Source organism: Pleurodeles waltl, chromosome 6, assembly GCF_031143425.1.
Source record: "Pleurodeles waltl isolate 20211129_DDA chromosome 6, aPleWal1.hap1.20221129, whole genome shotgun sequence".
NCBI classification, from domain to species: Eukaryota; Metazoa; Chordata; class Amphibia; order Caudata; family Salamandridae; genus Pleurodeles; species Pleurodeles waltl.
The window spans coordinates 426,006,925-426,018,697 of record NC_090445.1 but is presented as its reverse complement, the minus strand read 5'-3'; positions in this window follow the sequence as shown (position 1 = coordinate 426,018,697).

Sequence of the window (11,773 nt, the reverse complement as noted above, 5' to 3'; positions counted from 1 at the left end):
ACACCGGTTCAGGGATCCCCCAGCCCTGCTCTGGCACGAAACTGGACAAAGGAAAGGGGAGTGACCACTCCCCTGACTCCCCTGACCTACACCTCCCAGGGGAGGTGCCCAGAGCTCCTCCAGCATGCCCTAGACCTCTGCCATCTTGGATTCAGAGGTGTGCTGGCACACAGGACTGCTCTGAGTGGCCAGGGCAAGCAGGTGACATCAGAGACTCCTTCTGATAGGCTCTTACCTTTCTTACTAGCCTATCCTCCTTCCTAGGTAGCCAAACCTCCTTTTCTGGCTATTTAGGGTCTCTGCTTTGGGGACTTCTTCCGATACCGAATGCAAGAGCTCACCAGAGTTCCTCTGCATCTCCCTCTTCACCTTCTGCCAAAGGATCAATGGCTGACTGCTCAGGACGCCTGCAAAACCTCAACAAAGTAGCAAAGACGACTACTGCAACCTTGTATCGCTTCATCCTGATGGCTTTCTCGCCTGTTTCCTGGTGGTGCATGCTCTGGGGGTAACCTGCCTCCTACTTGCACCAGGAGCTCTAAAGAAATCTCCTGTGGGTCGACGGAATCGTCCCCCTGCAACCGCAGGCAACAAAAGACTGCATCACCGGTCCTCTGGGTCTTCTCTCAGCATGACAAGTGTGGCACCTGGAACTCAGCAACTCTGTCCAAGTGACTCCCACAGTCCAGTGACTCTTCAGTCCAAGTTTGGTGGAGGTAAGTCCTTGCTTCCCCACGCTAGACTGCATTGCTGGGTACCGCGTGATTTGCAGCTGCTCCGGCTCCTGTGCACTCTTCCAGGATTTCCTTCGTGCACAGCCAAGCCTGGGTCCCCGACACTCTAATCTGTGGTGCACAACCTTCTGAGTTGTCCTCCGGCGTCGTGGGACTCCCTTTTCTGACTTCGGGTAGTCTCCAGTTGACTCCTCTTCCAAGTGCCTGTTCCAGTACTTCTGTGGGTGCTGCCTGCTTCTGTGAGGGCTCCCTCCCCTGTAGAGATATGGACCACCTCAACAATTTAGGGTTTTTACCTTTCATTTGTTTTAGCCAAAGTAGAGGTTTGTGGTCTGTCTGAACAATGAAGTGAGTGCCAAACAGGTATGGCCACAACTTCTTCAGTGCCCAGACCACAGCAAAGGCCTCCCTCTCTATGGCAGACCAACGCTTTTCTCTTGGGGTTAACCTCCTGCTGATAAAAGAAACAGGTTGATCCTGGCCCTTAGAATTGAGTTGTGATAAGACTGCTCCTACCCCTAATTCATATGCATACGTTTGAACAATGAACTTCTTGGCAGGGGTCGGCGGGTGATCCGGAGTGGATGGTGTTCATGGTCTTGGTGGTGTCCTCTTCATTGGTTTGCATCCAGGTGCTCAGGAGGTTGGTGTGGCTGGGTGCGTTGAGTTTAGTGTTGGCTGCGGTAGTCGTGGGGATTGTGGAGGCAAAGCTGCTGAGGATGTCCATGGTCTTGCGGTAAAAAAGGTGGCAAGGGAGTCGCAGAGGTCTTGCGAGGGGGGTAGATGGACGGACAGGTAACCAATGAAGAGAACTTAAAAGGGGGGCCAATGACGATCCAGCAGGGCCATTACAAATGAGGTGAACTTCTGTATTTTGCAACACCTGTAATTTAGTTAGCAAGGACTCATTGATGGAGGTGAGTATAGCATTGGTGTAGTCCAGGTGACTCACAACTAAGGCTTAGACTAAGGTTTTCCTTGTTGAAAGCGAAATAAGAAAAAAAAAAAAAACTTAGCAAGTGTAATAAATGAAAGCACAACCCAGTGGTGTGGCAAACCTATTCTTTCATAGTGAGGAATTGGTACAAATACATCCCTAGGTTTTTCGGCAATTATTTTTTGGTGGGGAGCTTGACCAATCGGGATCCCATATATTGGGGGCCCTTCCCAATAGCATGTTCTCTGTTTTGCTAGCATTAAGCTGGAGACAGATCTCAGTCATCCAAGCAACGATGGCTGTCAAGCCAGTTCCAAAGCTTGCTTTCACTATCTTCGACTCACAGTCAAAGGAAAGCAGTAGCTGTGTGTCATCTCCATAGGAGTACAGTTCCAACCCACGTAATTTTACTATCTTTGCCTGGGGTGCCAGGTAGACATTAAATAACGTATGGCTAAGGGAAGAGCCTTGGGGGACCCCTTTGTTGAGTAGTACAGTACAAGATCTGAAAGAGCCTAGGGAGGTGGTGTGCATTCTACTGGTAAGGAAGTCCTCAAACCATTGTAGGGCTGAGCCAAAAACACCACTTTCCCTTAGTCTTTGAAGAAAGTAAGAACACTATATAGTGCCAAATGCTGCTGACAAATCAAGGAGTACTAACATGATGAAGCTATTAGCATATAAGGAGCATCTTATATGGTCAGAGACGGCCACTAAAGTTGCCTCAGTGCCATGGAATGGCCGAATTATATGGATGATGCCTCACTAATGACATCATCCCAGGGGCGTAACAAAGACCCCCCCGCAGCTCCAGGCCCCCCCCCCCCAGCACTGTACACTGTGCAGGGGCGGCAGGTCCTTGACTGGGCCCAGGTGGAAAGGGGCCCCCTACAGGTACTTTGCAGGGGGGCCCTTAAACTTTTGTTACGCCGCTGTGTCATCCATATCATTTCTGGTGTTAACTGTCTATTTAGATAATAATAAAGGCTGCTGCAATGACACAAGAAATTCTTATCCACATTGTAGGAAAGTACTATCTTGCCTGGCACGTTACCCCCATATTTCACTGTATATATGTTGTTTTAGTGTATGTGTCACTGGGACCCTGCCAGCCAGGGCTCCAGTGCTCATAAGTGTGCCCTGTATGTGTTCCCTGTGTTATGAGTAACTGTCTCACTGAGGCTCTGCTAACCAGAACCTCAGTGATTATGCTCTCTCTGCTTTCCAAATTGTCACTAACAGGCTAGTGACCAATTTCACCAATTCACATTGGCATACTGGAACACCCTTAGAATTCCCTAGTATATGGTACTGAGGTACCCAGGGTATTGGGGTTCCAGGAGATCCTTATGGGCTGCTGCATTTCTTTTGCCACCCATAGGGAGATCTGACAATTCTTACACAGGCCTGCCAGTGCAGCCTGAGTGAAATAACGTCCATGTTATTTCACAGCCATTTACCACTGCACTTAAGTAACTTATAAGTCACCTATATGTCTAACCTTCAGCTGGTGAAGGTTGGGTGCAAAGTTACTTAGTGTGTGGGCACCCTGGCACTAGCCAAGGTGCCCCCACATCGTTCAGGGCAAATTCCCCAGACTTTGTTAGTGCAGGGACACCATTACACGTGTGCACTGTAAATAGGTCTCTACCTATGTACAGGGTCACAATGGTAACTCTAAACATGGCCATGTAATATGTCTACGATCATGGAATTGTCACACCAATGCCATTTTGGCATTGGGGTGACAATTCCATGATCCCCCGGGTCTCTAGCACAGATCCCGGGTACTGCCAAACTGCCTTTCCCGGGGTTTCACTGCAGCTGCTGCCAACCCCTCAGACAGGTTTCTGCCCTCCTGGGGTCCAGCCAGGCCTGGCCCAGGAAGGCAGAACAAAGGACTTCCTCAGAGAGAGGGTGTTACACCCTCTCCCTTTGGAAATAGGTGTCAGGGCTGGGGAGGAGTAGCCTCCCCCAGCCTCTGGAAATGCTTTCACGGGCACAGATGGTGCCCATCTCTGCATAAGCCAGTCTACACCGGTTCAGGGATCCCCCAGCCCTGCTCTGGCATGAAACTGGACAAAGGAAAGGGGAGTGACCACTCCCCTGACCTGCACCTCCCAGGGGAGGTGCCCAGAGCTCCTCCAGCATGCCCTAGACCTCTGCCATCTTGGATTCAGAGGTGTGCTGGCACACAGGACTGCTCTGAGTGGCCAGGGCAAGCAGGTGACATCAGAGACTCCTTCTGATAGGCTCTTACCTTTCTTACTAGCCTATCCTCCTTCCTTGGTAGCCAAACCTCCTTTTCTGGCTATTTAGGGTCTCTGCTTTGGGGACTTCTTCCGATACCGAATGCAAGAGCTCACCAGAGTTCCTCTGCATCTCCCTCTTCACCTTCTGCCAAAGGATCGATGGCTGACTGCTCAGGACACCTGCAAAACCGCAACAAAGTAGCAAAGACGACTACTGCAACCTTGTATCGCTTCATCCTGATGGCTTTCTCGCCTGTTTCCTGGTGGTGCATGCTCTGGGGGTAACCTGCCTCCTACTTGCACCAGGAGCTCTAAAGAAATCTCCTGTGGGTCGACGGAATCGTCCCCCTGCAACCGCAGGCAACAAAAGACTGCATCACCGGTCCTCTGGGTCTTCTCTCAGCATGACAAGTGTGGCCCCTGGAACTCAGCAACTCTGTCCAAGTGACTCCCACAGTCCAGTGACTCTTCAGTCCAAGTTTGGTGGAGGTAAGTCCTTGCTTCCCCACGCTAGACTGCATTGCTGGGTACCGCGTGATTTGCAGCTGCTCCGGCTCCTGTGCACTCTTCCAGGATTTCCTTCGTGCACAGCCAAGCCTGTTTCCCCGACACTCTGATCTGTGGTGCACAACCTTCTGAGTTGTCCTCCGGCGTCGTGGGACTCCCTTTTCTGACTTCGGGTAGTCTCCAGTTCACTCCTCTTCCAAGTGCCTGTTCCAGTACTTCTGTGGGTGCTGCCTGCTTCTGTGAGGGCTCCCTCCCCTGTAGAGATATGGACCACCTCAACAATTTAGGGTTTTTACCTTTCATTTGTTTTAGCCAAAGTAGAGGTTTGTGGTCTGTCTGAACAATGAAGTGAGTGCCAAACAGGTATGGCCACAACTTCTTCAGTGCCCAGACCACAGCAAAGGCCTCCCTCTCTATGGCAGACCAACGCTTTTCTCTTGGGGTCAACCTCCTGCTGATAAAAGAAACAGGTTGATCCTGGCCCTTAGAATTGAGTTGTGATAAGACTGCTCCTACCCCTAATTCATATGCATACGTTTGAACAATGAACTTCTTGGCAGGGGTCGGCGGGTGATCCGGAGTGGATGGTGCTCATGGTCTTGGTGGTGTCCTCTTCATTGGTTTGCGTCCAGGTGCTCAGGAGGTTGGTGTGGCTGGGTGCGTTGGGTTTAGTGGTGGCTGCGGTAGTCGTGGGGATTGGGGAGGCAAAGCTGATGAGGATGTCCATGGTCTTGCGGTAAAAAAGGTGGCAAGGGAGTCGCAGAGGTCTTGCGAGGGGGGGTAGATGGACGGACAGGTAACCAATGAAGAGAACTTAAAAGGGGGGCCAATGACGATCCAGCAGGGCCATTACAAATGAGGTGAACTTCTGTATTTTGCAACACCTGTAATTTAGTTAGCAAGGACTCATTGATGGAGGTGAGTATAGCATTGGTGTAGTCCAGGTGACTCACAACTAAGGCTTAGACTAAGGTTTTCCTTGTTGAAAGCGAAATAAGAAAAAAAAAAAAACTTTGCAAGTGTAATAAATGAAAGCACAACCCAGTGGTGTGGCAAACCTGTTCTTTCATGGTGAGGGATTGGTACAAATACATCCCTAGGTTTTTCGGCAATTATTTTTTGGTGGGGAGCTTGACTAATCGGGATCCCATATATTGGGGGCCCTTCCCAATAGCATGTTCTCTGTTTTGCTAGCATTAAGCTGGAGACAGATCTCAGTCATCCAAGCAACGATGGCTGTCAAGCCAGTTCCAAAGCTTGCTTTCACTATCTTCGACTCACAGTCAAAGGAAAGCAGTAGCTGTGTGTCATCTCCATAGGAGTACAGTGCCAACCCACGTAATTTTACTATCTTTGCCTGGGGTGCCAGGTAGACATTAAATAACGTATGGCTAAGGAAAGAGCCTTGGGGGACCCCTTTGTTGAGTAGTACAGTACAAGATCTGAAAGAGCCTAGGGAGGTGGTGTGCATTCTACTGGTAAGGAAGTTCTCAAACCATTGTAGGGCTGAGCCAAAAACACCACATTCCCTTAGTCTTTGAAGAAAGTAAGAACACTATATAGTGCCAAATGCTGCTGACAAATCAAGGAGTACTAACATGATGAAGCTATTAGCATATAAGGAGCATCTTATATGGTCAGAGACGGCCACTAAAGTTGCCTCAGTGCCATGGAATGGCCGAATTATATGGATGATGCCTCACTAATGACATCATCCCAGGGGCGTAACAAAGACCCCCCCCCCGCAGCTCCAGGCCCCCCCCCCCAGCACTGTACACTGTGCAGGGGCGGCAGGTCCTTGACTGGGCCCAGGGGGAAAGGGGCCCCCTACAGGTACTTTGCAGGGGGGCCCTTAAACTTTTGTTACGCCGCTGTGTCATCCATATCATTTCTGGTGTTAACTGTCTATTTAGATAATAATAAAGGCTGCTGCAATGACACAAGAAATTCGTATCCACATTGTAGGAAAGTACTATCTTGCCTGGCATGTTACCCCCATATTTCACTGTATATATGTTGTTTTAGTGTATGTGTCACTGGGACCCTGCCAGCCAGGGCTCCAGTGCTCATAAGTGTGCCCTGTATGTGTTCCCTGTGTGATGAGTAACTGTCTCACTGAGGCTCTGCTAACCAGAACCTCAGTGATTATGTTCTCTCTGCTTTCCAAATTGTCACTAACAGGCTAGTGACCAATTTCACCAATTCACATTGGTATACTGGAACACCCTTAGAATTCCCTAGTATATGGTACTGAGGTACCCAGGGTATTGGGGTTCCAGGAGATCCTTATGGGCTGCCGCATTTCTTTTGCCACCCATAGGGAGATCTGACAATTCTTACACAGGCCTGCCAGTGCAGCCTGAGTGAAATAACGTCCATGTTATTTCACAGCCATTTACCACTGCACTTAAGTAACTTATAAGTCACCTATATGTCTAACCTTCACCTGGTGAAGGTTGGGTGCAAAGTTACTTAGTGTGTGGGCACCCTGGCACTAGCCAAGGTGCCCCCACATCGTTCAGAGCAAATTCCCCAGACTTTGTTAGTGCGGGGACACCATTACACGTGTGCACTGTAAATAGGTCTCTACCTATGTACAGCGTCACAATGGTAACTCTGAACATGGCCATGTAATATGTCTAGGATCATGGAATTGTCACCCCAATGCCATTCTGGCATTGGGGTGACAATTCCATGATTCCCCGGGTCTTAGCACAGATCCCGGGTACTGCCAAACTGCCTTTCCCGGGGTTTCACTGCAGCTGCTGCTGCTGCCAACCCCTCAGACAGGTTTCTGCCCTACTGGGGTCCAGCCAGGCCTGGCCCAGGAAGGCAGAACAAAGGACTTCCTCAGAGAGAGGGTGTTACACCCTCTCCCTTTGGAAATAGGTGTCAGGGCTGGGGAGGAGTAGCCTCCCCCAGCCTCTGGAAATGCTTTCATGGGCACAGATGGTGCCCATCTCTGCATAAGCCAGTCTACACCGGTTCAGGGATCCCCCAGCCCTGCTCTGGCACGAAACTGGACAAAGGAAAGGGGAGTGACCAGAGCTCCTCCAGCGTGCCCTAGACCTCTGCCATCTTGGATTCAGAGGTGTGCTGGCACACAGGACTGCTCTGAGTGGCCAGGGCAAGCAGGTGACGTCAGAGACTCCTTCTGATAGGCTCTTACCTTTCTTACTAGCCTATCCTCCTTCCTAGGTAGCCAAACCTCCTTTTCTGGCTATTTAGGGTCTCTGCTTTGGGGACTTCTTCCGATACCGAATGCAAGAGCTCACCAGAGTTCCTCTGCATCTCCCTCTTCACCTTCTGCCAAAGGATCGACGGCTGACTGCTCAGGACGCCTGTAAAACCGCAACAAAGTAGCAAAGACGACTACTGCAACCTTGTATCGCTTCATCCTGATGGCTTTCTCGCCTGTTTCCTGGTGGTGCATGCTCTGGGGGTAACCTGCCTCCTTCTTGCACCAGGAGCTCTAAAGAAATCTCCCGTGGGTCGACGGAATCTTCCCCCTGCAACCGCAGGCAACAAAAGACTGCATCACCGGTCCTCTGGGTCCCCTCTCAGCATGACAAGCGTGGCCCCTGGAGCTCAGCAACTCTGTCCAAGTGACTCCCACAGTCCAGTGACTCTTCAGTCCAAGTTTGGTGGAGGTAAGTCCTTGCTTCCCCACGCTAGACTGCATTGCTGGGTACCGCGTGATTTGCAGCTGCTCGGGCTCCTGTGCACTCTTCCAGGATTTCCTTCGTGCACAGCCAAGCCTGGGTCCCCGACACTCTAATCTGTGGTGCACAACCTTCTGAGTTGTCCTCCGGCGTCGTGGGACTCCCTTTTCTGACTTCAGGTAGTCCCCAGTTCACTCCTCTTCCAAGTGCCTGTTCCAGTACTTCTGTGGGTGCTGCCTGCTTCTGTGAGGGCTCCCTCCCCTGTAGAGATATGGACCACCTCAACAACTTAGGGTTTTCACCTTTCATTTGTTTTAGCCAAAGTAGAGGTTTGTGGTCTGTCTGAACAATGAAGTGAGTGCCAAACAGGTATGGCCTCAACTTCTTCAGTGCCCAGACCACAGCAAAGGCCTCCCTCTTTATGGCAGACCAACACTTTTCTCTTGGGGTCTACCTCCTGCTGATAAAAGCAACAGGTTGATCCTGGCCCTCCGAATTGAGTTGTGATAAGACTGCTCCTACCCCTAATTCATATGCATATGTTTGAACAATGAATTTCTTGGAGTAACATGGGCTTTTTAGGACAGGTTCAGTGCGCATGGCCTGTTTCAGCTCCTTAAAAGCTTTCTGACAGCTAGCTGTCCACAATACCTTTTTAGGCATTTTCTTGGAAGTGAGATCATTAAGTGGGGCTGCAATGGAGCCATAAGTCTTAATAAATCTCCCGTAATACCCAGTGAGGCCTAGGAAGGCTCTCACCTGGGTCTGTGTTGTAGAGGGAACCCAATCTATGATAGTTTGGATTTTCCCCTTTAGTGGTGCAATCTGTTCTCCACCTACCAGGTGTCCCAGATAAACCACTTTCCCCTGCCCTATCTGGCACTTTGAAGCCTTGATAGTGAGGCCTGCTTTTTGCAGGGCCTCCAAAACTTTCCACAGGTGGACCAGGTGATCATCCCAGGTGGAGCTAGAGACAGCTATATCGTCCAGATATGCTGCACTAAAAGCCTCCAACCCTTGCAGGACTGTATTCACTAACCTCTGAAATGTGGCAGGTGCATTTTTCAAACAAAAGGGCATTACTGTGAATTGGTAGTGCCCTCCAATAGTCGAAAATGCAGTTTTTGCTTTAGCATCCTCTGATAACTTGATCTGCCAATACCGTGCAGTCAAATCAAAGGTGCTTAGATACTTGGCAGATGCCAGTGTATCTATGAGCTCATCTGCCCTGGATATAGGGTGAGCATCAGTTTTTGTTACCTGGTTGAGAGTGTTCAACCACTCCTAGTTCAAGCATTTTCTGAACTTCTTGTTTTATGCAGTCCCTGACATGGTCAGGCTGCCTATAGATTTTACTTTTGACAGGCATGCTGTCTCCAGTATCTATTATGTGCTCACACCAAGATGTGGTGCCTGTCACAGTTGAAAAGAGTTCAGAAAACTGACCTAGGAGATTTATGCAGTTATCTTTTTGCTCAGCAGTAAGACAGTCTGCCAAAACTACACCTTCCACTAGAGCATCCTCTTCTGTGGAAGAGAAGAGATCAGGGAGAGGGCCACTCTCTTCTTCCTGTCCCTCATATGTTGCCATGAGCAGGGTGAGATCAGCTCTGTCATAGTAGGGTTTCAGGCGATTGACATGGAGCACCGTAAGGGGACTCCTGGCAGTGCCCAGGTCAACCAAGTAGGTGACCTCGCCCTTCTTTTCAACAATGAGATGGGGTCCACTCCATTTGTCTTGGAGTGCTCTTGGGGCCACAGGCTCCAATACCCACACCTTCTGTCCTGGTTGGTACTGAATCAGAACAGCCTTCCAGTCATGCCATTGCTTTTGGAGCTCTTGGCCGGCCTGAAGGTTTTTACTGGCCTCCAAAGGGGAAGTTCCTAGTCCTCTTCGTTCTTGCAGAACCCCAATCTTCTTCCATCCGGTGGCAGCTTCTTTGCATCCTCATCTGGCATTTCCTGGGCATCTGCCCACTCTCGACACTGTCGAAACTCTTGGACTTGGTCCCCTTGTCTTACAGGTACTCAGGTCTGGAAATCCACTGTTGTTGCTTTGCTGGTGTTGGTCTTCCTTGCAGAATCCCCCTATCACGACTTCTCTGCTCTCTGGGGTTGTAGGTGCACTTTACACCTACCTTACATGGTCTTGGGGTGGGCTATTTTTCTAACCCTCACTGTTTTCTTACAGTCCCAGCGACCCTCTACAAGCTCACATAGGTTTGGGGTCAATTCGTGGTTCGCATTCCACTTTTGGAGTATATGGTTTGTGTTGCCCCTATACCTATGTGCTCCTATTGCAATATACTGTAACTTTACATTGCTTGCATTACTTCCTTTTGCTATTACTGCATATTTTTGGTATTGTGTACATATATCTTGTGTATATTTGGCATCCTCATACTGAGGGTACTCACTGAGATTCTTTTGGCATATTGTCATAAAAATAAAGTACCTTTATTTTTAGTATATCTGTGTATTGTGTTTTCTTATGATATTGTGCATATGACACCAGTGGTATAGTAGGAGATTTGCATGTCTCCTAGTTCAGCCTAAGCTGCTCTGCTATAGCTACCTTCTATCAGCCTAAGCTGCTAGAAACACCTCTTCTACACTAATAAGGGATAACAGGACCCGGTACAGAGTGTAAGTACCTCTGGGTACCCACTACAAGCCAGGCCAGCCTCCTACACACATACACACATACAGTCTAACTGTTCAAGGCAACATTCACTGCTGAAAACACAGATTTCTTAGTTCCCTACAGATTTTAAATGTTTTAACACCTTCTTATGTATTTCCTATCTCACTTCGAACTCCATGGTCGGACAAAGCGTGCAGAAGCATCAAAAGAGTAAGATGGAATTGCAGAGCCATACTGCAATGGCTGACTTCAACAGAGGTTAGTGCGACAACTGGCGCCCAGAGAGGTGCTGGTCCATTGTACTGGCACTTCAGCCGCGTTGCAGGATGGGCTGAGCATGAGTGTGCTTTATTCAGCCGATCCCGGCTCTACACTACAGATTATGACTGGAGGTGGCAGTAAAATGTGTGCTATTAGGAGCACACATGCAGAGGTGAGATGAAAATCGTGTGGAATGGGAAAAGGTGCACTGATGAATACAGAGGCTCATTGCATTCATGTGTTCATGTGTACACTGCAGGAATATGTGTTTGTCCTGTTAGTCAAATGTTCGAATCTCGGAGGTCCAACTCCAAATTTCATTTCGCAAGGTTAATCAAACCAGTACCATTAGGCTAGGTATAATAAACATCTGTTATATAGCGCCAATAAACTACTTGAGGTGGCGGTGTGCTTTACAAATGCACATTACTTTATGAATGGTTGAAAAGAGATGTTCAAGAGCGACACATTTCAACTACTTTGTATTTTAAACAACAGACTGTTGAGAGCTGCTCGTTTCATTTTGTCTTGTCATTAACTTAAAATACATTTTCACTATCAGTTGTCCAAATTTCTTACATTTTTTCACAGATCTGAACTGTTTCCCTGAAATGTATTATAGTTTCCACAGTTACCCACACATTTTTCCAAGGATTTGAGATGTTTTTAGTCAGTCACACTAATGAAAGGCTGAACACTGCAATACAATTTTAGATATTTTCCTGCAATACATAAGCCTACATGTTTGTCAAAGTTGGAAGGGAAGGGAAAATCAC